This window comes from Caloenas nicobarica, chromosome 7, assembly GCF_036013445.1.
Source record: "Caloenas nicobarica isolate bCalNic1 chromosome 7, bCalNic1.hap1, whole genome shotgun sequence".
Taxonomy (NCBI): domain Eukaryota; kingdom Metazoa; phylum Chordata; class Aves; order Columbiformes; family Columbidae; genus Caloenas; species Caloenas nicobarica.
The window spans coordinates 26,153,924-26,179,359 of record NC_088251.1 but is presented as its reverse complement, the minus strand read 5'-3'; the positions used below and the strand labels follow the sequence as shown (position 1 = coordinate 26,179,359).

At 40.6% G+C, this 25,436-nt stretch overlaps 1 long non-coding RNA gene across 1 annotated transcript; it reads left to right on the top strand.

Moving 5' to 3' along the window:
- Positions 1–3,085: 3,085 nt before the first annotated feature.
- Positions 3,086–25,050, top strand: LOC135991160 (uncharacterized). The gene is made up of 3 exons (XR_010606490.1): positions 3,086–3,170; positions 22,132–22,221; positions 24,642–25,050. It is a non-coding gene; the product is annotated as an uncharacterized LOC135991160 (long non-coding RNA).
- The last annotated feature ends 386 nt before the right edge of the window (positions 25,051–25,436 follow it).

Here is a 25,436-nt window from a genome sequence, read left to right as displayed (position 1 = left end):
ATGGGGTAAGCTCACGGCACATTTGAAAGGCGTCTTGTGGAGCAACTCGGTACGGCTGGAACATGTACGAAGTGCACATGGAAGAATGGGATGAGTGTATGGGAAACAAAATGTAGCAAAAATTAATTTTGATATTTTGCTATATCTTGCTTATTTTTCCTAAGCATGCTGACATCTATCTCTACAATAGCGTTGGCCCCACTTAAAATGAATTCTGTTGTTAACTATACTCTCGTAGAGTGAGTCTCTTGCTTATCACAGCTGTTGCATTACTGAAGTTTCTTGGCATATGAAGCTGTCAGCTTGCTGTATGGAGCCAGTGACATGTCAAGCAGCTGCCATGCCATATTCATAACCTGTCTTAGATCAGTCTGAAGGCTACATGCCTAAAGGGACACTCAAAAGTCTTGAAGTACCCAGCTTTTTGTATCTAGCAAGGAGTTTTTGTTGCTTATAGGTAGCACCTTGGTTATGTGTATTTTCGGGCCTAAGAGGCAAAGGTCTTCCTTTCTCTTCTAACACATGTCAAGTTTGCAGCAAAATCTGAATTTCTCCAGGTCTGCATATGCAGTGCTCATCCAATCTTTGTCCATCTGTCTGGAAGCTGTTAACATTATTTATACATTACTAGACATGGGCTGGAAGCAACAAGATAAGTTGTATTTTATGAGTGCTCCCAGAAGCACTACCCTCATTTGCATAATTACCTGTGGCATCTGCTGGGAGATGTATGTTATGAAAATGGAGTGAGCCAGTCATTTGCATACACCTATTTCTCCATTTTCCCCCTTTTGTCAGCTGACCATGGCATGCTAGAGACCCTCTTTCTCATCTAAAGGAGAATGCTAACCCTGCTTCCTTCTGAATCAGGGCACCCAGTGAGTGGCATCTATTGGGAAAGGACAGGAAGCAGATGGAGGGGTCCTATGGCTTGTAACTTCATGTGTCTGTGTGTGCATAAGGATGCATATGCATAAGAGAGAGCCTGTACAGCACCACTCGGTATATGTCTGTACAGGCAAGAGAGGGAGAAACAGGCTGGTTGTATACTGCATGCCTCCTGGTGGCCTCCTGCAGTATTAGGAAGAATTCTACCTATTCAATCAAGCATATAACTAATTAATATTGAGGAAGGGCATCCTGCCTAATGAGAGTTTCCCTGCTGACCCTGCAGGATGTTACTTATGCTTCTCATCAAATCTGCATTGATTTACTCTACAAAATATCACTCACGAATAACTTTTTTTTTTTTTTTTTTGCCTGATGCTTCAGCTGCCTTCCTTTATTTTCCCAATACTGCCTTTTTTTGCCTCTCTCCATAAATGCAGTGCCAGCCAACACCTATCCCTTCCAGTCTTTTAAAGCAAGTATTAGTCCAAACTGGGCACGCTCAGTACATACGTACTTACGGAGACAGGAGAACAAGATTCAGATGAGAGAGGAGGAAATGGCAGTGAGGATGCTGAGATAGACTTCTCTGGGTAAGTGGTCTTGCCACAACTGGAGGGCTTTAAGAACAGTTTAGATTAAGTTTCACCAAGAATGCTATGAGGCATAGTTAGCCTGTTTTGGGGCAGCAGCTTAAACCTGTTAATCTTTCAAGATCCTTTGCATCATTGTTATTCGTCAATTCTAGCACTATAAATACTGCAGGTTGAACTCACTGCCTGCCACTGTCTCCAGTTAGGACTTTTGGAGGAGGGATGGGACCAGTAGGAGTGACTATAAAAGGAATTAATTTAGCTAGTGAATTTTGTAGCAGCACCTGTTGGTACCTCCAGGCAGCAGATAAGGAGCAGCTGTACCTTCACTTGAGAAACCTGCCTCTGCTTCTCTGCAAGCCCTTCAGTGATCAGGGTCCTCCAGGTCTGAGCTGTTCCTGACTCCTGTTACGCAGATGTTTCACCAGAGGCTTTGCAGTGGGAGAGCCAGGAAGACAACCAAGGGCACACAGGTCTCATACCATCTTGTCTGCCCTTCAAGTAAAGGATAGAGGCCACTAGTGTTCCTCCTGTGCCCCTTAAATAATTAAAGATCTGTAATGTTGCTAAGTTGTGTTAATTACAAACCAGCTGCAGGAATCTCTTCAGGACAGGTAGTAATTTGAGGCTCTAGCACTTCAGTCTGCTTGCTGTATATACTGTACGCAGACCACCACTCAGAGCTCGTGGATGTTACCATACAATAAGAAAGTGTGATACATTCCCCACGTCAAATTGCAACTCGGATGATTAAAGTCTTTCCACCTACGTTCCTCTTCTTATTTCAACTGAGAGAGGTATTTTTCAATTACTTTTCTAAGGATTTATGTAGGGTTAAAGGAGAACTATTAAATATTTCTTGCAGTCCATTCCTCAGCTGGCCACAGCTGAGCACTGGGAGCATGAGCCATCTGTATCACTTCATTTGAATGGTAAAGTGCTTTGAGATCTTTGGGAGATGAAAAGCGTTTAATACTAAATCACAGTCTCAAAGTGTTTCATTAACTTCTAAAATAATGTCTGCTCTTAGTGAAAGAACTTTGAGATCTCTATTATACACTATAGGTCTGAAAAAAGAGAAGATGCAGGTAATTAAAGGTGAGCCTCGGCCATAAAGCCCTGCATCTGATCAAAACTAGTACAATGTCTGTGCCTCTCCTGGTTCACATTTTTGCTTGTTTGTTTCTGGATAATTTTTAATTGAGTTGGATGTTTTTCCTGAGTTTTTCCAACCTATTTCTAAAGCCACTGCTGTTATGAATGAGCAGAAAACACTTTTGGCACTTACTTGTCTATTGCACTTTTTTTTTGTTTTTTGTAATGGGCCCAAGTATCTACAAAAGGAGTAGGAGTCAAAATTAAACCTCAAATCTGAGGAATTACAAGAGGAGAAATTTGTAGTGTTCTAGTATGAAATAAGGCCTTCAAAATGGTGCTGTCTCATTTTAAAAGCCCTGCTTTACAAAGAACTAAAGCATGTAGCTTAGGGAAGTATTTAGTGGAGAGCAGTTAGCTTTGCCCCCGTAGACCGCATCAGGTGGCACCGCAAGGGACAGAGCAGTGACAGCAGGGACAGGTGCTGACCCGCTGGCGCTGCAGCCCCTCAGCACTGCTCCCTGCTCGCGGCCTCAGTGTCTGCTCAGGACTCTGCTCCACACTTCAGTGGTTCCCCCGCTGGTGAGTCTCAGGGTAAGTGCTGGAGAGTTTCTAGAGTTGAACTGATAGTTGCTGCTGCTGCTTTCTGCCAGGACTTTAACCTTTTTTCAAGCAGTTGTGCACAATGCTAATGAGTCTCTGCAAATAGAAGTCTGTATTAAATTGGCACTGGGGTTTGTGCCCTGGGGTTTGTTCAGACACTAAACGCAGCTGAAGGGAAACTCTGAGTTTTATTCTAAAATGTTAAGTACCCAGTTTCCTCTCTTCTTCAGCAGGTGTCACAGCAAGTCATACCTCCTAAATGACCTTGTTAGTTTGAGTTAGAGGTGCTTAGTGTTATGACTCAGCCATTACAAGCTGTATCTTGATAATTCCTATCTTATCTTCCTTCCATTCTGAGGCCAGCTGATGGATGCAGTGATGGGGGCAGTGATGGGGCTGAGTGAAATGCTGAAAACAGCTCTCTGAGCATGCCATGAGCTCTACAGGAGCTAGCCTTTTATCTACCAGGATCGCAAGCTAAACTAATAGGTCATGCACATATTCACTGTAATGTACACATACTTCACATATATAAGCTTGTTATGTCCATGATCTCAGTCTTTACAGTATTTGTGAAAATAGGCTCAAGTTACTGAGCAAGCTGCCTAATATGATGCTTTTCTTTGAGCATTCTTTGTACAAAAGGTTTGTTGTTTAATAAACACTTAAACCTGAAGTCTTGAATAGCATTTCAAGCCATTCTTGCCGTGTCATCTGATTATAGCTCTGTTTACTTCACAGCCAGAATATCCAAATACCCACAACATGTCTTTAGAATGAAATGAGAAATTACCAGACTTTTATTGCTGGTTTTCTCCTCTGCTCCCTCCTAGACAAAATCCACTCTCAAATAATTTCTCTCATCTGTTTGTTATCAGCTGGGCTTACAAAGTAAAACCATAGAGATCAGAAATAATTATGAAAGCTTAAGGGAAATCTGAAATGTGCATGTTCTCTGGAAGAAAGACAAAGCACATTTTCCAGATCACTGACACAAGTGAGCATATTCCATATAGGTTTTGTTAAAAGATATATTTAAGAAGAACCCTTTATCTTGTCAATTTGATGGAAGAAATCTGAAAGTGGGACACAAGATGGGGATGTGCATTATTAAATGTAGAATAATTTAAAAGACTTTGCAGTATGGAAAACCAAAATGTGACAGGCCTGATCTTCTGTTGCCCTCTGGCTTCTGAAGGCACTTGTGGTTGTGTGGAAAGTGCCACAACAGTCCCGAGAGGACAGGCTCTGCTGGTGAAGTGGGCTGGGGTAAATGCTTCCAAGGGTAGAGCAGAGGGAGGCATGGGTCTTCCAGCATTGGGGTGGAGGTGGAAGGATCTGCTTCTGCACATGTGAGACTTGTTCAGTACTGCCTCTGCACACTGGTGGCTTTCTGGCAGGAAGCTGCCAGCTCTTGACTTCTCCCACCTTCCCTAGAAAGATGAGGTGAAGGAACACGATAATCCTGAGAGCAGAGGTGCTGGGACACTAGAGACTCCTTTGCTCTGCATTGTGCTGGCAGGCACTGGAGCCGCTGAAGATGAAGCCAGCATGTTGGCCATCAACCTTGGGACTTCTTAGGCTACATATTTGGGATCCATCTAGCAGATGGCTTTCCTCAGTAACGAGTAGATACAGCACACCTTGTAGAGAAGATATTGGCTGGGAGAGGGGGCTGGAGACCTTCAGATGCCTGATTTCTGGCTGCTGAGGGGATTCCCTGAATAAGCCAGAGGTGTGGGGTCAGCCCTGGCTCCTCCTGTTTGCCAGGCTGGGCTGAGCCAAGTAGCAGCTGTGTCCCATGTCCTTGGTGAATGTCTGCATGTGTACCTGAGTGGAGAGGGCAGGAGTCTTGCAGTGGCACACAAACAGGTTTCAGTGTTTGCTGAGTGTGTCCACATCGCTGGCTGGGTGAAGAGCAAGTGTTGCCTTCATCTTTTCCAAGGACACGGGAGACTTTTGAGTTTGTGGAAACACAGAATCATAAAACCATTAGTATAAAGCAGGACAGCTTAATTTTTCTGAAACACAACTAGATAGGTGGAGAGGTTAAATTATGGTCCATTTATTCTCTCACTATCTCAGTTCCAGTATTTTAAAATATCTCTAAGTGACATAAAAGTGGGTTTAGACTTTCAGTAAAATATTGATACAATTTTTCATTTCATACTGTTTCAAGATTTCCACATCAACAGGTTGTGTTGTTTTTTGGTTTTTGGTTTTTTTTGTAGTGTGTGCAGACTTAAGTAGAGGTTGGATTTGTTAGCCAAGACTTATTCTAAGTGAAGAGGATTTGGCAGTGGTATGTGTTTGAATTTATTTGTTTTTCAAAGTTGTGTTTGTTTGTTTGTTTTACTTTGTGCTTCCTCTTTTCAGGCCATCCAGGGTTAAACTGCCAGATAGCACAGTCCAGTCTCTTTCACTGGTTTGGAAAGACAGTAGAAAGTTTGCCCTGAAGACCATTAGAGGTTAGATCTCTTCGCCCAGATTTTGATTTGCTGAGTTCCGCTTGTGTATGGAAGGCAGGACCTTTACCACACTTGGCAGACAAAGGGTATTTGCATTAACAGCTCAAAGCAAGCAGTTATCTGATAACACTGATAAATGACTGCCTTCTGGGAAAGGGAGCATGTATTATTTAAGAGGAGTTACTTGAACTGAATTATAAGGTGGGTAACAACACCCCTCCTTTCATGCGAGTGGAACAGAAGGGCGCACTGCATCTCAACTTTGCTGTACGGGATTTATACTGTAAAGAACTCAGCACCCCTATAGTGTGTTACAATAACTGCAAGAATATTTCCATGCTTCTTGCAAACAGTTGTAAGGGGTACACTTGGGAAGGGGGATAGGATGCACATTACTAATGTTTTTATCGTGTGTTGTTTATTTTGTATGTTTAGAAGTATGACTTTTAGAAGCTCAGTAAAGAAGCTCGTTGCAAGAGAAATTGTAAACAGAACTGTATTTTGGTAATTTCTCAAAGCAATCAGCATACCAATCCCAGGTTAAGTTTTGCTTTGGTGTGATGTTGGCATACGGTCACATCTGAGTCCAAATACAAGTTTGTATCTTCCCCAAAGTTCAGAGACAGGTCTGAAATTTGCTTTTCATCACTCCTCACTATTTACATTGGAGTTATACTGCCAAGACACCATGGCTAGTAGAGGTTCAGGATGGACCATTGGTCTGACTCCACGTGATAGTTGCTAGATCCGAGCATAAAGAGCACTAACATTTAAAATAACTCTGAAATTCATCCTCTCCTGCTGATAGCAGATGTTGACCAAAACCTAAATTCTAGACTCTTGTGAAATTCAGATCTACATCTCAATCATGTGATGAGACATGCTATGCAATCAGGTTCAGACTGCGCTTATGTTTGTGGCACATTCTAGATGCATATTTTTGGGATCAAGACTTGGCAACCAGTGCTATCTAATAGTCTATATGAGAATAGGATTCAAAGCTTTTTCATTATTTATATGTTTACAAGAGCAGTTATTCTTCTTTGATAAAATACAATATTCTGTATTGCTTCTGGCTTCACCTGTACAGACATTGAGACCTAACAGGTTAGTAAAACAGTCTGGGGGAACATGGGGTTATTTAGTTTCATAGCGGCATGTTACGTAGTTTTTTGTCTTTGAGGTCACTGGGGATGATGTAAAAAAACAGATTCTGTGAGAGCATCAGGCACTCTTTATCCCACTCTAACGTCTTATTTGTATTGTGTATTTTTTCTTCTAGCTTTGCTAAAGAATTAGTCATCCAGTTGAGAAGGTTCATTTAAAAGCTCAGACCTTCCTAAGAGAGTATTCAGCTTCTCAGATGAACAAAATCCTGCTTATCTTCCGTCATTAAATATTTTGGAGTATTATCAGTCAGAGCAGGATGATGGTCCTTTCTGTCTGGACAAAACCCAGATCAGACATAACAAAGTTCCTCAAGGAATTCAAACAGTTAACAGGATTTCTTTTTGAATTTTGCCCTACAGAGAGTTTTATTATCAGCAGAGACAAACATAATTCTTGTGCAGTACTAGCCACTGATTCTGAGAGGGCTTACGCATATGATTAGATTTCAGTGAAGCAGCTTGTGTATAAATTGAAGCAAGAATTTGTTGCAGGACTGGAACTATTGTGAATAAGATGCATAGTACTCCAGGGATCTTTTGATGAAAGGTTTTGTTATCTGTATCACTCATATCAGATACGTTGCTTTTACATGAATGCTGTGGTTGTAGTAATTTTCTAATGTTTGCGAAAAAAAGATACAAACCCTGGATGGTCTGAAAAGAGAATGAACATATCACAGGCACTACATGGAGATTCTTTCCTAGCACAGCTGGCCGTCAGGTATTTCACAAAGTTAAAGGTCATACATTCTTTTGTGTGTCAGGCCACACTCTGCACATAGATCAGATATCTTTGACGTTGGTATTCACACACACCCCACTTAAAAGTTCTTCCCACTGTCTGTTGCAGAGCTCAGAATTAGCTGGCTAGCTAAAATCACACAACCTGATTTTGTTTCTTTTGTGCTGCCCACCACCACTGGCTATTATTAGATTCCAACAAACTTGTCCAAATGTTGATAAGCAGCAACTGATTTGTGACCAGAGCAGGAACACCGTGAATAGGCTTGAACAACGTAGTCTAAATAAAAAAGCATCTACTACTTTCCTTGGGAGGTAGTGCAAAAATAACCACTTATTTTCTCTCTGTGTGTTACAGTGATAGAAAGGAGAGCTGCTTGCAGCTCTCTTCTCATTGGAACATTCAAACTCATCACCCTTCTGAGAGCCCAAGACTGAGTCCAGTCCTGGGACGACTAATTTGCCTTGACCTGTGATCCCTGTTATATTCTGTGGGCTGAACATCACAATTAGTAAGCTCATTGAAGCTTAAGCTTCTTAACATTCCTTGAAAAGCATCTCAGAGTTCTTTCCTTTATGGTAGCGGTATTAGAAATATGCCATTTCTTCAGACAAAGGCTGGAGCCCTGAGCCTGCTCAGGATTGCATGTTTTGCGTTTGATTTCAGTTGAATGAGGATTTCACTCAAATTGGTCTACACATGTGGTCTCTTTGTTCATCATTTTCCCTGTAAACCAACTGAAGCACCCACCACCTGAATGATATAAGGTGTGTCTTCTTCCTGGAGCTTCTTGCATTTTGTATAGACTTCTCTGCTTTCCTCCACATTCATACTCAGACACCACCCTGTTGCCTTCCCACTCAGTAGTTTTATACAGGGGTAAAGAGAAGCTGCATTTAGCGTGAGCTAGAAGGAGCAGTGGCTGGGTGCCACCAATGTCTACGTGACGAAGAACTTGGCTAGACTGAGAGCTGGATGCATCTCAGAGCTAGTGGTGTACGCTCTTGCATAGTCAAGGGATAAAAGTAGCTATTTCTACAGCATAACCCATCTGTGCTTGTTCAATTTCTACCTTAGGAGAAGATAAATCTAGAAATGTTTATTTCTCTCATTGGCTGAAAAGGGAACCTAGCTAAAGAGTTCAGCTACAGATACTTGTTTTGTAGACCTGTAATTTGGATAGGCAAATCCCAGCTTGTGGGCTGAGCAGGAAAAAAGCCATTTCTGTCAATCAGTGTCGCTTTGAAAATGCTGTTGAATTTTTGCGTTCTTGCATCAATGCTAGAGTATCATGATGTGTCAGTATTGGGCTGTAGTAGCAAGTAGGATAAGAAGTGCAAAATCTCATAACCTTACAAACTTGAACAATGTTATGGACAGAACAGCTATGTAATTATATTAAAAATAGTTACTATTATACATGTTCATTGACCTAGTTTTTCTTAATTTACCCTCTAGCATAACTGTGTATATGTGCCTGAAACAGTAAACTCTAGGAACTTTATCTGTGGTTTTAGTATGGGATATGTCAGCTTGGTCCTATGAACTTGCAGCACTTGTCATGAGTCTCAGTGAAAGCCAATCAAATATGTTTTGGATCCAAGTTAGAAAAAAAAAAAAGGTATCTTTGAAGTGTAGTGAGTTCTGTCTGTAGAAGTGTGTTGGGATAGTTTTGACTGCAACGAGAATCTAAAAAACATTCTGAAGTAAAAAACTTCCTACCCTCATGCACTGTATTTTAAAGGTCGAAAGGGAACTCTGAGTGCGGCAGAAGTGTGCCTTTGTGCTGCACTGCAATTGGAACATGTCCTCATTAGAAGGAAAAGTGATCCACCCACAGTAGGATGTCAACAATTTTCCTCTTTATCACATACTCTTCTTTGAACAGAAAAGGGTTTTCTTTATTGTCCAAGTCCCTCAGGATCCTAGTTTATGAGAAACTTCATGCAAGTTTAAAACCTATTTGAATCTTTTCTTGCTGCTGATACTCACACAGGGCAGGTGTCTTCAATTATTTAATCTTCACTTTTTACCAGCAATGACTGGCTTTGTTTTTTCTTGAGCTGTTTGGTTTTATTGCCCCACTAAACCCCTGGTATTGCAAAGTTTGGTTTTTGTGGTGTGTAGTGAGGGTTTTTTTAATTTATTTTTTGTTTTGTTTTTTTGTTTGTGGTTTTTTTTTTTGAGGGTCACATTAATGATAGCTCAGCAATTTGAAAAAAAAAAATCACACTTATAAGTTCACCTTCTCCCTCAGATACTGAATGAGTAAAAGAAAATCTATAAAGACATTTAATTCTGGTACCTGACGGCATGCCAGGACCAGACTGACTACACACCTGGTAAAGCAACAGCCACAAGAGGGCAAAGGGGATGATGGGCTTCAGGAAATGAAGGTTCTTCTAATGTTATTGTTGCAGAACATCACAAAATAACAGGGACCAGTAAAGAAAGAGTCTCATTTTTATCAGGAAACTGAAAACCGAGTTTATTGCATAGTCACACGACTGCCATTGAGGGCTTAATAAAGACTCCCTTCACTGTAGGATCTTGCTATAAATAAGCAGATGGTGGTGATTTTGGGTCCAAATTGTTGCTTTTACATGCAAGATGTCTGTGGATAGCAGGAGGAAAGGTCAAGTAGCTTTAAATTAAACAATAAAAGCATGCTGTATTTTAAAAATATAGTCACAAAAGCAAGAATACCATCAGTATGAAAAGCCTTGAAGCCTCAAGTTCTGGCAATGTTTTAAAGCCAAGTGAGATAATACATAGTTAAGATTACTCAAATACAGTAAATAGGAAAATCGGTGGAGTCTTGTTGATTTATAGCAATAGAGTTTTGCTCCTATGATTTTATATTCAAGTTAATACTTCAAATACATTATTTCTTTTTAATATAATAAGGTCTAGCCATAAGTCTGTTTTGGATGGCTCTAGTTACACAGCTTGCACCTGGGGTTTTGTATTTTTAATTTTACTTTTAGCTTTTCAATCAAGCTGACGAAGACCTGCCTACATTGATTTACACCCTCAGAAGCATGTTTGCCATAAGATCACTAGTGCTTTGTGTTGTGACATGATCCGCTTCCCTCCCTCCGCACTGCCTATGCCCTCCTCCCACCCTAAAAACAGGTACCATTGGAAAAACTCAGGACAGCGATGCTCAGCTGATTGACTTCAGTCCTGAGCAGCAGCATCTACACTAGAAGGGCTTCATGCCAGTGAAAAATCATGTTAGATTCAGGCCTTTTTCTGCTCATGTAGATGTCTCCTACATGCATTTACTTCCAGATACTGCATTTTCTAGAAGCATTCAATATGCAGTATTTGAGGGAAGCATAGGCAATAGCACACGGAGCATTTGCCCTGCAGCTTTACTGGGTCCCCTTGCCACAAGCATAACCCCAGCAGCTGCGCCATGACCCCTGCCAGGACCTCTCAAACCATTGCAAGAATTGTCTCCATGTGACACCAAAAGTAGACTGGTTCTCCTGGTTCCAGGAGCCTCCAATCCAGAGCCTTTCCCAGGCAACTGCCAGGCTTTCTTACAGACTCTTCAGTCAACAAAACTCTTGTATATAAACACTCTTGGTGGGAGCTGCCCCAGCAACACGCAGCACTGCCTGGCCCCTGCTGCTCTGGGGTCACTCAGGCAAAGGACCACAGCTCCTGTGCTATGGGCAAGGTCTCCTTGTCGGTGTTTGTGGGAGCTGCAGGTCCAGCTCTCTGTGTTCATGGCAGAGACTGCATTACACTACTGGTTACAAGGAGCTCTTTCAGCTCCTTCGTCTTTCAAGATTCCCAGTGTACCAGTCCAACCCACCTATTCTATCCTAATAGCAGCTGTTCTTCTAAGCACTGCTCTTGTATCTTCTCAAAGTCATAATAGTAAACTTGAACATGTTGAGTTTAGGTACAATTAAGACCATCAGAAAGGTCACTTTGTAAACTAAATCCAGAAATGCACTGGCATTAGCTTCATTTCTAGCCTCATGTACAGCCTGTTTGAACTTGTCTGTTAGAGGTAGCCCTGTGTGTATTGGGTGAACACAGAGGGTGGAGCAGGAGTGTCCTGGGAGGACAAACTGACCCTCCAAGAGGGGCGAGATGGGGGAAGGCAGCCACCCAGCTCAGACAGGGTAACTCTGCATGTTGTTGTAGAGGAAGGCTGCTTCTGGCAGCTTATGTTCTTGGACAGAGGATGAAACTACTTTGCCTGCCAGAGAAGTCCTCCCAAGCCTTGTTGACCCCTTGAGAAGGGACGGTGTTCCCTGCAGCTGCTGCTTTCATTTGGGTAGTTAAATTCCAAATGAAAGTGAACTACTGGAGGGTAGAAAAGCTGGAGTTCATCCAGGTAAATATTGGTGTGTAATAATTGCAAGTGAGCTTGTGTTTCCTTCTCTAGGAATGGTTCACAAATGTCATGTGCAGGCTTTGCTTTACCCACAGCTTAAATGCAGCTGTCTCAGGGGAAATATGGAGGTTATTTAATAGTGCACAGCAATGACACAAAACTTAGGGCAGGAAGAAGAGAAGAGCACCGTATTAAATTAAAACTGCACAAAGCAGAATTTAGGGAGACAGAATGTAATTACCCAACTCGGACTGTGGCCAAGGTACTGATGCTCACACCTTTATTATTTAAAAAAAAAAAAAAAAAGGAAAAAATGCCACAGTGACTATCAAAATCACAAAGAGATGAGACCTTGCTTTCAGCCACTCTTCTGAAAGATGGCATCTCAAGTAGCACAGTGCCCATTAGCGCTATGCCATGGTATTGGTTCAGTACTACTAAGAAGGAAGAAGGCCACCTACTGAAGAATACACATAATTAAAGCTAAAAAGTGAGCTGCTTTCATTGTGAAATATAGAGTTCTCATAGCAGTGTTTCCCCAGTAATTACACCATCAAAAAAAAAAAAAAAAAGTTTGTCCTTCAACTCCAAGGAGTTTTGCAAAGGTCAGCCACTAGAGCCAGCTGAATGCATTATTTAGTGACTTGATCATCTTATTACTGAATATTTCATTGGGTTTGTTTTTACAATCAACTATTTCTGTTCATGCTAAAAAGAAGTATCACTAAATCCTCATTTTTACTGTGGTAGATAGTGAGACAGAGGCTGCCAAAGGAAGCAGGTACGACTAGCTGTCCTTGATTTTTAGCAGCTTCTAATTCCTTTGGGTTCCTTTGGTAACTCCCACCCTCGAGTGAGTTTCTCAGTGTTACTCTAGAAGACTGTAATAGAAATCAGGATCCTTGTTGCTGCCAAAATAAAATTTAGTAGCTTTCTGCAGAATTACTCCATATTACACCATGAGGTCCTGAAGATACAGCATTGATTACTTAGAAGGTTCTTTGTTCATACAGGAGTAGGGAAAGAGAGAAAGTGAGCTGAAGGCAGAGGTGCTCTGATGGGAGCATAGTTTCCACATCTCCTGTGCAAACTAGAGACATGCAGACTGGAAACGACCCTCATGTTTTTCACAGTTATGATTTTAGCCACAGAACAAGATTCAAGCTGGATGTAATCTTCTACCCTTTTCAGAATGGGTATCTTCATAAAGGAAAATCCTGCAATTTCATCTCAGTCAGAAGTTCCATACTTAATGAAGAAATCATTTCAGACCTTATGCCCTGTGTTGTGCACAAGCTCTTTCCGGGCTAAAATTCAGTGAACCTGTATAAGGTGGTTACTCAAATATGTTTTCGATCTTTGCCAGTCAGTTGTGGTGTTTTGCTGAAAGGGTATATCAAGAGTTTTTGGAAGACAGATTTGTTTCATAAAACAGATGGAGAAGGTATAGATAGCTTAAGTAAAAGTTGCATGTTGGCATTTACTTCATGTTCAAATATATGGGCACCATCTATCTGAAGTTTTTGCATGTTTAGAATATTGGAATCATAGAATAGAATCATAGAATGTCCTGAGTTGGAAGGGACCCACAAGGATCATTGACTCCAACTCCTGTCCCTGCATATGACAACCCCAAAATTCGCATTAGTTTTTACTAGGATATCTCAACCTTCCCAGGAGCACGCTAAATGATTTGTAAGATCCAAATTGCAGAGCAGAGATTGCCTTTTACAAATACACACTATTAAGTACTTGTAAAATTATCTAGTTATGTTAAGTCTTCATGGGCAGCAGCTTCTACTGCTTTTCTATATAATACACCCTTCAGAGCCTGTGCATTCACCAATGTGATTTTACGGTATCTGTAGTAAGTTGGAACATTTTAGATGAAGAAATTACATAGCAGCATTATTATGTGGAGGTTGTATTTGCTCCACAGTTACAGCTGAGACTTTCCATCATAAACCCAAGGTACATACCCCCTTTGTATTATTAAAAAAGCTTTTTCCATTTCAAGTTATGTTAGGTGGTCTCTGACTAGTTAAAACTTTTTTTTTTGCCAGATTTTAATGATTTCTGGCAAAGTGCTTTTCAAGAGATAGGACTCAAAAATCATTTATGTTTTTAAATGCTCTTCTAATGTTTTCCCCTCATATCTTTATCTATTTGAAGAAAGGTAAAAAGTTGTAGGACTTGGGACAGAAGAATAAGAGTTTCTGTCTTCCCTGGGCCGTATCTTATACGCAGAAGTTTACAGTGAGTTGAAAGTACTTCCAAATATAACAAATTCAGCCAGTATATACCTACAGTGTCTGAGGAGAAAATTCTGCAAGTGGAGCATTTTTTTGCACACACAGATTTGCATGGGTCCTACATAAGCAGACACCATTAAGAATGCTTCTTTGAACAACCACTGTAAGGCTTTTCTCTCTGCAAGGCAATGATTTCTTGACTTTTAGTAGCTCTCATCAGTGCTGAGTATTTTCAGAGTCCTTACCTATGGTGTCTCCATGAAAAGATATATACACAATTAATCAGTCTTGCTCTACATACAGACAGTCTTCATTTATTAATGAGCAGATAATGCTAGAATGCCTTTCTCTTAATCATATAGTAATTTCAATAATTCCAGCCTTCTTAGTGATTATACTACAAACCACAAAAAGATGTACTTTACATTTCCTATTAAAGCATACTGCATGTAATCTTCATTAAGATCCCATATGCCACCAATTATGCAAGCATCATTAAACAATGAGTGGATACATCTACATTTGTAACTTTCCTTGGCCTGTACCATGCCATTACAGCATGGGTATAAAAAGAAAAATACTAATATGATGCTGTAGCATCACCATCAGTACTGTAGGCAGGCATGTGCAAAGTGAGTCAAGATCCATTTTGCATGTTGTCATTGCTCCATTTGGAGCTTGGATGTGCAGGGAGGGTTTTCTGGCAGCCAAAGACAAAAAGGAGGAATTGGTTCCCTGCTCAGAGTGGGGATAACTTAGCTGGCTTGTCATCCACAGTGGGGACCCATCCCTGTCCTCCACGGTGCCTCTGCTGTGGAGCTATTCTGCCGTTCCTGAAGAGGATGCAATAAGCTCCACAGCTATTGGCCTTTTTCATCCTGTATTAGCACATAAAGGGGGTTGCTGGTCCCAAAAGAACCTTATCCTTGTTTTAGCACAAAAACCCAGAGGGGGACTGAGCTTTGACCCATCACCCTCCACTCATGCTTGCCCCTGAACTACTGAAGCAATACTTCTATAAAGCTCCTATATGAAAAGATGGTGACAAAAAAATGGTCTAACACTGGTGTGTCGAGATTGCTGTAGAAGATTTTTCACGCTTAAGAATTTTTTTTCATCAAGTTCGTTCACAAAAGTACTCAATGAAAAAATGCCACATTTTATTCAACAGGTGTATCATGGAAAAGAAATGAGGGCACAGCCATTTTCGAACTTATGAATGATTGGGTTGTTTTTAAATGTAACTTTAGCAATCAATTTTGTGATCCATCTCAAAATTAAAATATATTTTCCAATATTTTGAAATTTTTAACTTTTAAATTGGACATCATCTAAGCCTCAATGTCCTTTTTTCTTAGTATGTTTGGGTCTGAAATAGTTTTGAACAAAAGTGAAAAACCCAGGTTGAAGCATGAGAACAAAGGCAAGAAGTGTTTTCTGTTGACGATCTTTCAAAAGAGAGCAGACAGATCACCCCCCAGCTTCTTGACGAAACGTGCCAAACTAACCCTTGGAGAACTCCTGTCCATCAGAAAGAGTGCTACACTACTATCTCTTTACTATTTACTTACCCTCACCATTCTCATCACCACCCCAGGATTACCCAGGTTACTCCCTACCTCAAAAATAACCCAGATTCAGCTAAAATCCTCACTTCCATAAAGAGGAAAACACTAGCTTTTATCTGAGGCTTGGGATTTTGCTATTATTATTGATTGAATACATTCCATTTTCAGACACTGTGGTGTTGAGAGGGGAAAAAAAAAACAACACACACACATAAAAAAAAAAAAAAAAAACACACAAAAAACCACACCACGATGAAGAGGCTAGACACTAGGTAGTACCCAGTATTTTATCTGGTTTTTTTCAGTCTGTGGTAAGTGTGATACAGGAAGATAACAGCACTGACTTCAGCTCAACCCTCTGTCATAGGGTGGAGAATTAGAGCCAGTAGCCTTTTCATGGAAGTTTTATCAGCCCTAGTAAGCGCTACAATATTCACCAATAGAAGAAATTCTTCCTAGTCTACTGTCTGATATTTTGTTTCTTTTTGTATCTAGCAAAAACGTAAAGGGCTTCTGTTTCCCCAAAATGAATTATTCTAAAGAAAACATCCATTTACTGCTCACTTTTTAACTGGATGTTATTCCCAAGTGCTGTGTAATCATTAAGTGAGCTTTAATTTAACAAGTGTGCTGCTCTTAGCACATTTTTACTTATGTAGTAGTAAATTAACTATAACTGATTATAACTGTTTGCCAACATTTAGCAATAAGTGAGACTTCCCATTAATATCTTTAAAACTAAAGCAAGGTGTTTTAATGGCGCTTGCTCACCACTCATTCTCATTTATGATCACCGGTGAAACAATATCCACTTCAAAGAAAATAAGATTATTTTTCATGTGGAGATGAAAAATTCCAGTTCATTTACTCTCTGGTTACTGGGAACTGCACCACCTGAGGACGTCTCACCTGGCCACCTCCGGTTGATGAGCAATGCTTTGATGATGGGATGGGAACACTTCAGTGGCCTAAGTGAATTTGCTGTATCAATGAGGCATCGCTGCATTTTCAAAGTGATTTCCTTCAGTGCCTCATAGTTTCACGCATTTATATCACAAATTTTGCTTTGGTAGCGATCAGCAGCTGGTTTCTGCACAGGGGCCATATCCCAGAAAAAGAGTAACCAGACCCAGAGCCTGATATTTAGAGGACCTCTCACCTTTTTTTATCTGCAGAATTCTGAGTTCTTATGTTAACCCAGGCCTCTATGCTCACGTCTAAAGGGAGAAACTCCATCTGAAAGACTGTCCTTACGTGACACTTTTCTCTGTCTGCTGTCTATATAGATAGGGAATGACCATGATTAACTAGAATAGCTACTAAAGCAATTTCTTGAGAACAGTGATGATATTTAACTTGAATATTGTTTTCTCCAGGGCTTTACCCTGATCTTTTAAGATTGTTCACTTCAAAGGAAAAAAAATTGATCTGGCACTTACATTTATGCCCGGCTGACATTGTTGGTTTGCTGCCAAAGAGGCATATCACAGAGGCAACAGCTGAGAGATCTCAGCCATTGAACCTTGGTCCTAGCCTTATAAGAAATCACTTCAATTGTGACATGCAATATCTCTGTCTGTCTTGTCTTTAAAATGAGACAAATGCCATCACGAGTTAAATTAAATCAGAACTTTCTCATATAGGCACATAACCCTTCAGAATCAAAGTGATGCCATCAGCTTGTTTCACATTTAACAGCCTTAAGCAAATTTTGGTTATAAAAAGGCTGGTCTGGCCTCACCCTGTAATTGCCCACAGCATATCACAGACCTATTCATATAGGCTACTCTTCTTCTGAAATTTTCTATGTTGTTGGGCTTTAGGTTCTTTTTAAGGGCAAAAATAAACATGACCTGAAAAATAACTGTTATTCTCCCGCCCTCAGCAAAAAGAACTTGTACTTGCATTTTCGTATAGTTAAATTTGCATCTGAAAACTGTTTAACCATAATGGCCTCGTCAGTATTCTCACTCAGAAATGTTCTTGTGATTCCTTGGCATCTCTTTCTCTCCCAGTTCATGAGGCTTTTGGTCTCTAGCAGAAACCAGCCGAGAACAAACTAGCTAAAAGAGGTTAATGGAACTTGAGCTGCATTGGGATGTTAAGTATGCATAAAGTGTCTACTCCTTTTTTTTTTTTCCAATTGGTCCATATGTTCTTCCAAATATACAGAACAATGGCATTAGGTGGGTAATAATCGTTGATTTTTCTCAGTAGACTTAACTGAACCATGAGATAGAATTGCTCCTCCAGAAGCAAACTGCCTGTTTTAGCTTGGCAAAAAGAAATACATTCATCCAGCCAGGCAACTGCAGGAGCAGAACAGAACAAGAATTTGACCAATGTTTGCAGCAGTACTACTTTTTTAACATGCAGAAACTTTTACTTTATACACATCATCAAAACAATGTCTCTGATGTGGAATTCGAGAATTTTTTTGAGAGAGGGAGTTTTGTCACTAGAAAATACGATAAATGTTGCTGTATTTAGAGTCTGGATTTCTGTCTGGGTGATTTGTATGTACAACGGCTCTACTGTGTCCAATCTTCTTAAGGGTTTATTTTTGTCAATCCATGTTATTCAGATTTTTATTATGTCACTTCTTATGCTATTCCAAAAACTGAAATACTTGTAGTTCATCTTGTTTTTTTCAAATTTAAACATTTTTCATTCATAAGCAGTACTCCTTAGAGTACTGCTACAGAGCCTGTAGAGAAAGACACATGTAAGCGAGTCTAATACAAGTTATTTTATTCCTGCAGATATCCATAACCTAATCTTGTTCTCAGTTCAGGTGATGTCCCTGTTTATTGTCTTGCCTCAGCGTATTAAGCTGTGATCAGACTTTGAGTGTGGAGATCTCAAGGAAATGGCTGTGTGTATGATGTTTATGTGGCTGTCCTTAAAAAAGGGCAAGTTCTTTAACACGGGATAATGCTCATGTTATGGGGAAACTTCCCTCGGTAGTGTTGCTTGTTTTACAATATTTTGAGAGTATGTGTTTCCCTCTCAGTCTTTTCATTGATAGCCAGACATCAGGGAGTGCTGGGAGCAGATAGCCAAGGGTAGTTACAGGTTTCCTGGTGGTAGCCTGTGTTATGACACTAATCGTAAAAATATTTGAAATTTTCATCAGATATGTAACATTAAAAGCACGCCAGATAAACTATGAAGAGAAAAATGGAAAGTGGCTGAGTTGTTTAACACCTTAACGGAGAAAAGCAGAAGTGCATTAAAGAAGCCTAAAAAGCAAATCTGTATGCTGTTTTTTCGTCAAATATTAACTGGATCCTGAGGAGTTTTCATTATCCAGATGAAAATATTGGGCTTATTTGTCAGAGTGCAGAGGTTTACATCGAAATGACAGTTTTGTATGCCATCATCATGGAATGGTGTACACCAGAGACACTGAAACTGGTAAACTGGTACATTTGGCTGTGATCCTGGAAGTCCTGGTAGCACATGTTCAACTCTTCGCACTGGGTTTCCACAGCACTTCATCGAGAATGGGGCCTTTGGCTGGAAATTCATTTTGCCAGGGTCTTTGATTCCTTGTGTGCACTATGTGGCTTCTATCAGTTTAAAAATAAAGAAAAATTAAAATTGGTTTATGAACTGTTATTATAACGGAGTTCTGCTTTAGCTAGATCTAAACATTTTCATTTATTCCACACTCCTGTTGCCCTTTGAGATTCTTAACTGTTGTTTTCTTGTACATTAATAATTTCCTTCTATAATTGTTCCCAAGAGAATGAGTTTGAAAGAATTATGAATTAATTTGCATCTTTTAATGTACTAATAAACTTCCCAAGAAGAAAATTTTACTTCATCCAGGTGGAAACCAATCACTTTACATCAAAGCTAACTGAATTTCAAGGAGGTGGTTTGGTTTTGTTTTGTTTTTTTCAAGAAGTTGCAGAAGAACAATGCCCTGCATGTTAAAAGTAACTAAAAAGCACAAACAGCAATTTTAGAAAAAGCCCTGAGTCATTTTTTGCTGCAGTACAGAGTTCAGAGGCATTCAGGAAAATGAGTATTGGTTGTATTTAAACAAAATGAATAGCAATTCTTGGAGGTTGAGAGGTTTCATGCTGTAAGTGTAGATTTCATGCTTTCATTGAAAAATATTTTTAAACTGTTTTAGGTTTTTTTATCATCTAATGTAAATAAATAATTCATGCTATAGACTCTAAAACGTGGATCAAGAAATGTCTTTTTATGTACAATTTATTCAAATAGAATCTTCAGTGAACAAAATGTTCTATCTTATTCATTTATAACGGTACAATGTCAGGTCCTTGTTCACCAAAGCACTCATCTTCATTTATATCTGAGCACTTGAGTAACCCAAGCACTGCTCCTGAGTACCTAAAGCAACAGTTCTGAGCACGTGCTTTAAGTTAAATACATTAGAGTGCTGTTCCAAGTAGTATCATAGTTACTCACAAGCTTAAGCGATTTACTGAACTGGGGATTTCACATCCAAGTTTATATGCCCTAATGTATTTTAATCTTGGTTAAATTTGGAAATAGAAATGAATGCTTTAGCCCTCAATTTCTAAATGAGGCATAAAATACATAATTAATGGAAAAGACTTGATATCAAACTTCGGAGTTTTGAAGTTTATTTTTGTAGTTGGTAAAGTTTGGCTACTGACTGTCTAGGCCAGAATGAATCTCACAGTATGTTTTGGAAGAAAATGCTCTTTAGTGTCAAAATCCCTGTTTAGTGTCTGAAAAACATAAGCTGACTTATTGTGAAGAAAGTAAAAGGGATTTGGAATTGCAACTGTCTTTAAGCAGGAGTTCACATTTCACAGCTGGCATGGGAGAGGGAAGAGAAGGGGGAAGAGACTGATGAAGGTCTGGGAGAAAGCAAGGATAAAACATAGCAGGCTTGGAAGCAGACCAAGGAGTGTTAGCATTGCGACTGAGGGGAAGCCCGGGGCAAAGTCAGAGGTAGTGAGAAAAGGCCTGGGCACCTGCAGCGACCAGGGGAAGACCCAGAGTAAACACAAGGCACTGGCTGTGCCAGGTCCAACGAGGCAGTACTGCTAAAGGTGGCTGTAGCAAAGGTACCTGTGTCCCTCCCCTGAAGAAATAGGTGCAAATGAGAGATAGGAGTTCATCAGGATTATTGGTATAGCCATACAGAATCCACCTACAAAAATATTGAATACAATATGGGTGATGTTTCCTCTTAGATAATATAAAACCAATATCCTTTCTAAAAAACAGGGCCTAAATATGAATGATCAAAAAAATGGATGCAGGAATTTCTCAGTAGAAGATCTGGCCATTTACATTTTTTCCCCCTTAGGGCTTTGAAGAGCAAAAGCTGCTTTATCACCATAGCTTGATATGATGCTCCTTCCTTTAGTATACCCAAGAAGGAAAAAATTCTCTTGACTGAAATAAAACCCAACAGAACCTGTTGCTCCCATAAAGCTACACTTACGGGCATGTTTCCATAAATTCTATCTGAAATACTTTTTGCTTGGTAAGTTTGAAGTCTGCAGAGTACTCTTGCTTTATGTAAACACACATGGAAGTCCCCAAAGAACAAAAGCTGCAGTCCACGTTTCAATACAATGCTTTTTAAAACTAACGAGGTGCAAACTTTGTAATATAAAGAAGTGAAGACACTAACCTCAGTGTCAGCACAGTTCAGTACCACTGTAATGAAGCAACTGCCTGCTTGAAGTGTTTTGAGATCTGGCTGAATAAACCAAGAGCCCCAAAATTCTTACACCTATAGAAAATATTGACACTACTTCACTTTCAGCACATCCCAGCCTGTTCTTGCAGCTCAGATTCCTGCATGGAAGGAGCTATATCCAAATTCTTCTATGGTAAAGTAATATTCTGTTTAATGGCATTTTTTTCTTGCCAGGCTTTGAGAAAGACATCAGTACTGGCTTCCCAAATTCCCTCCACACTGCACTGTTTTATGATATCTAATATAAAGTAAGAACATGATGCTTAATGAATATGCGTTTCACACGAAGAGCAAGAACAGATTAAGTCCAAAAGTCCCTTGCAATCTGCTGGGAGAGATATCTGAAGTGTTAAGAGTCTGCACAGCCAGAAAACCTTTAGAATATATTTCTTCAGCTCTAATTTGAAAAACTTCAACAGCAGAGTTTACCCTAAGGAGAAATTGTGCTAACCACAGATTGATTTATTTATTTTCTGCCAATGAACACAGCCATGTGAACAACTGACAAGAGACACCTTTTTCCGCAGGAGGATGCCAGAGCTGCAGAGTTAAAAGCTTGAGCTTCAAAATTGAGACTGACCCTATTTATTAACACAATAACGGGCTGCTTGTGCCTTACGAGGCTTTCCAGGGTTGCACTGGGCTAAACATGAGAGGTTTTTACTGTCTCATTTCAGGTGGCTGGCAAGGCAGAGCATATGGCTGAAAATACGTCACGTGGTATCTCCTGGAAGATGACTGCATTGCTTGCGATCCTTGCTTTCATGGTAAGATAACAAAACCCTTTAAGAAGCCATTTATCTGTAAGAACAGACTGACTTTATTGTTTGAAAATATATGATGCTTCTCATCCAAGACTTGAGGAGGAGGAGCTTGGACTAGTCTCTTTGGGAGTTAAGCAGGCAGATCCGCTTTCCCCCTTGGTCACGGCAGCTGGAAACCACTGTCTGTCATGCCCTGGCAGCAGCCGTTGATGGGAAATTTCCCTCCCGGGAACTGGCAAGGCTGGGAAGCAGGCGAGGGGCCTGGAGCCGGCCGCACTGCCTGCCGTTGCAACTTCACACATCCCTTCAGGGTGCTCCAGTCCCATCACAATAGTGTGTTCTGATCTTACATAATTTCTAATTGAACATTAATCCTTTAATACCAAACTCTGCTTTGTCCTGCCTGAAGCACTATAAGATTTCCAGCAAATGTGAAACATGTTGCAGGTGCCTATTGAAATTTAAATTGTAGGCAGTTTTTATGTCAGTACAGGTTTTTCTGTTTATACATCTGATTTCTGAGCAATTGTTCACCTGTTTTCAAAAAACAATACCTTTTTATTTCTTCTTTTTTTGGTATTTTGGTTCTATGGAAATATCACCTTTTTTTACATACCACGTGGATAAAATGTTTATTGTTTTCCAAACACCTCTTTTTGGTGTATACAAGTTCCAAATAACCTAAGTGCTTCAGATGCTTCAGGAATTATCATTATGTTAATCCTTCATAAGCTCATAGAATAGCTGAGGTTGGCAGGGACCACTGGAGATCACTCAGGCCAACCCTCCTGCACAGGCAAGTTCCTCAGGACTGTGTCTAGTCAGCTTTTGAAAATCTCCACAGAGGTGGATTCCAAAATGCTCTGAGCAACCTCTTTCACAGTTCAATCACCCTTATAGTAAAAAAAAATATTATGTTTAAACAAATGTCTTGTATTTCAGTTTGTGTCCATTGCCTCTTCTCCTGGCACTGGAAATTGCTGAGAAGTCTGGCTCCTTCTCCATTACTCTTTACCATCACATATTTATACACATTGATAAGATCCAGATGGAATGGTCCCACCTCTCTCACCCTGTCCTCATGTGAAAGATGCTCCAGTCACTTCATCATCTTTGTGGCCCTTTGCTGGACTCTCTCCAGTACGCCCATTTCTTGTACTGGGGAGCCCACCACTGGGCACAGGACTCCAGATGTGGCCTCACCAGTGCCGAGCAGAGGGAAAGGATCAAGATCATTTCCCTTGGCTTACTCACAAGGTCCTACCTAACACAGCCCATGACACTGCTGGCCACCTTTGCCACAGGGGCACACTGGAGGTTCATGTCCAACTTGTGTCCACCAGGACCCCCATGGCCTTTTCTGCCGATAGACTTTCCCCAGCCTGTGTCAGCGGATGGGATCGTTCTTCCCCAGGTGCCAGGCTTTGCACTCCCTGTCGCTGAACTGCACGACATCCCTGTCTGCCCTAATCTCCAGCCATCTGACGTCCCTCTTGATGGCAGCACAACCATCTGGTGCATCACCCACCCTTCCCACTTCTGTATCATCTGCAAACCTGAGGACACACTCTGTCCCATCATCCAGGTCATTAACGAAGACACTAAACAGCACAGAACCCAGATCTAGCTGCTGGATGCAGAGTGCATTTGAACACAATCCCATGAAGGAACAGTGCATCAGAGTTAAAAAGCAAATTTTTATGTGTGCGTTTGGCTGACATCTCACCAGTGAGCCTCCCTGCCATGCTGTTACCCGTGCTTTCGTCAGCATGAGCTTGAACTCCTCCAAAAGCACAGCCAGCTGCTTGGAGGCTCTGCAGCAATAGCAGGTGGCACAGGGACTGAAGCGATTGCTGTCCTCTCTGAGAGGAACAGTCATGTTACAGTGCTGCCAGCAGACAGGATCCAACCTGCTGGTTTTAACTAAAAACTCTTAGATGGTTTGGGGCTTGTTTACATAAGAGGCCACTCTTTTCCAACTCACGCACCAATTTTACTAGCTAGAGTGTTTACATGTGTTCACCATCTAGTAGAAAAGTGGTGTCTGCTAGCAGGCAAGTTTCTGTGAAAAAGCCTCAACAGCTGAATTTGCTGCAGTGTGGGCCCTGTGTGGATGTGGGTTGCTTCTGGCAAAACTGTCTATTTAAGAAACCCTTTGGGACAGAGCTGGATTCAGGATCTTATTTGAAAGTCCCAGGAGATTTTTTTATATGATTACTTGCTGTAGTAAAAGAGAAGTTTGATTCCTTGTGTAAATTATGACTATTAATAACTGAATTATAAAGTCAAATACTAATTATTATAATGAATTCTTTAGTACCTCACAATTACAGAGTGTTACAAACTCTGAAACAAACACTAGAAGTCTCTAAATAAACAACATATTTGTGGCCTGAAACTGCCATTTTTTTCTTCCATCGTAGGAGACCTCAGGGCAACAGACTTCAAAGCTCTGGATCTTCATTTACTCCAAAGGGAAGTAAACCAGTGTCAGAGTAAGTAAGAATCAGATCTTGAATCCCATTAGATGTAGCCCCCTCTGATGGAATTGACACACTTCTGTTTTGTGCTCTTCTGTTTCATTCTTCTTCAAGATCCTACACGCCAGTGCTTTTAGATCCCTCCCACATCTGATCTTTTTCATGACTTTCATTTTGTGAACTAGCAGTTCACTATATTTCCTTTCTTATAGTTTAAGCAAGGAGGCTCCAAGATATAGAAAAGCTAATCTCACAATCCTCAAAATGTATCCATAACTCTCATTCTATTTCTGTACTAAATGCTATATTTGACACCCCTTTTTTTTGTTGTTACATGTCTTTGCTGCTCTAGGTTCTCACAGTCTGTTTTACTTGGCTGTGAGGAATCATGCCCATACGTAGCATCAAGGCTGAAAGAAACCACAGAGCTGTATCTAGAGTGGGGCTGGAAAGGGGCTGCCAAAGCAAACACAGCGCTGCCAAAAGAGTTCTCCTCTGAAGAATGCCATGTTTCTCAATTGTGCCTGGCTCATAGCTCAAACTAGGGTTAGAATTAGCACTAGCATTGAGAGAACAGGAAAGCCTGATATGCAGCTGGGAAAAGGGCTGGAAATTGAGAAATAGGGCTGCCAAAAGAATTGTTCTCCTGGTAACATGAAGGCTCTGGATTGAGCCACATCATGAGCCTTTGTGTCAGCCTAGGTTTAGGGTTGGGGCTAATGGAATGGAAATGCCGGA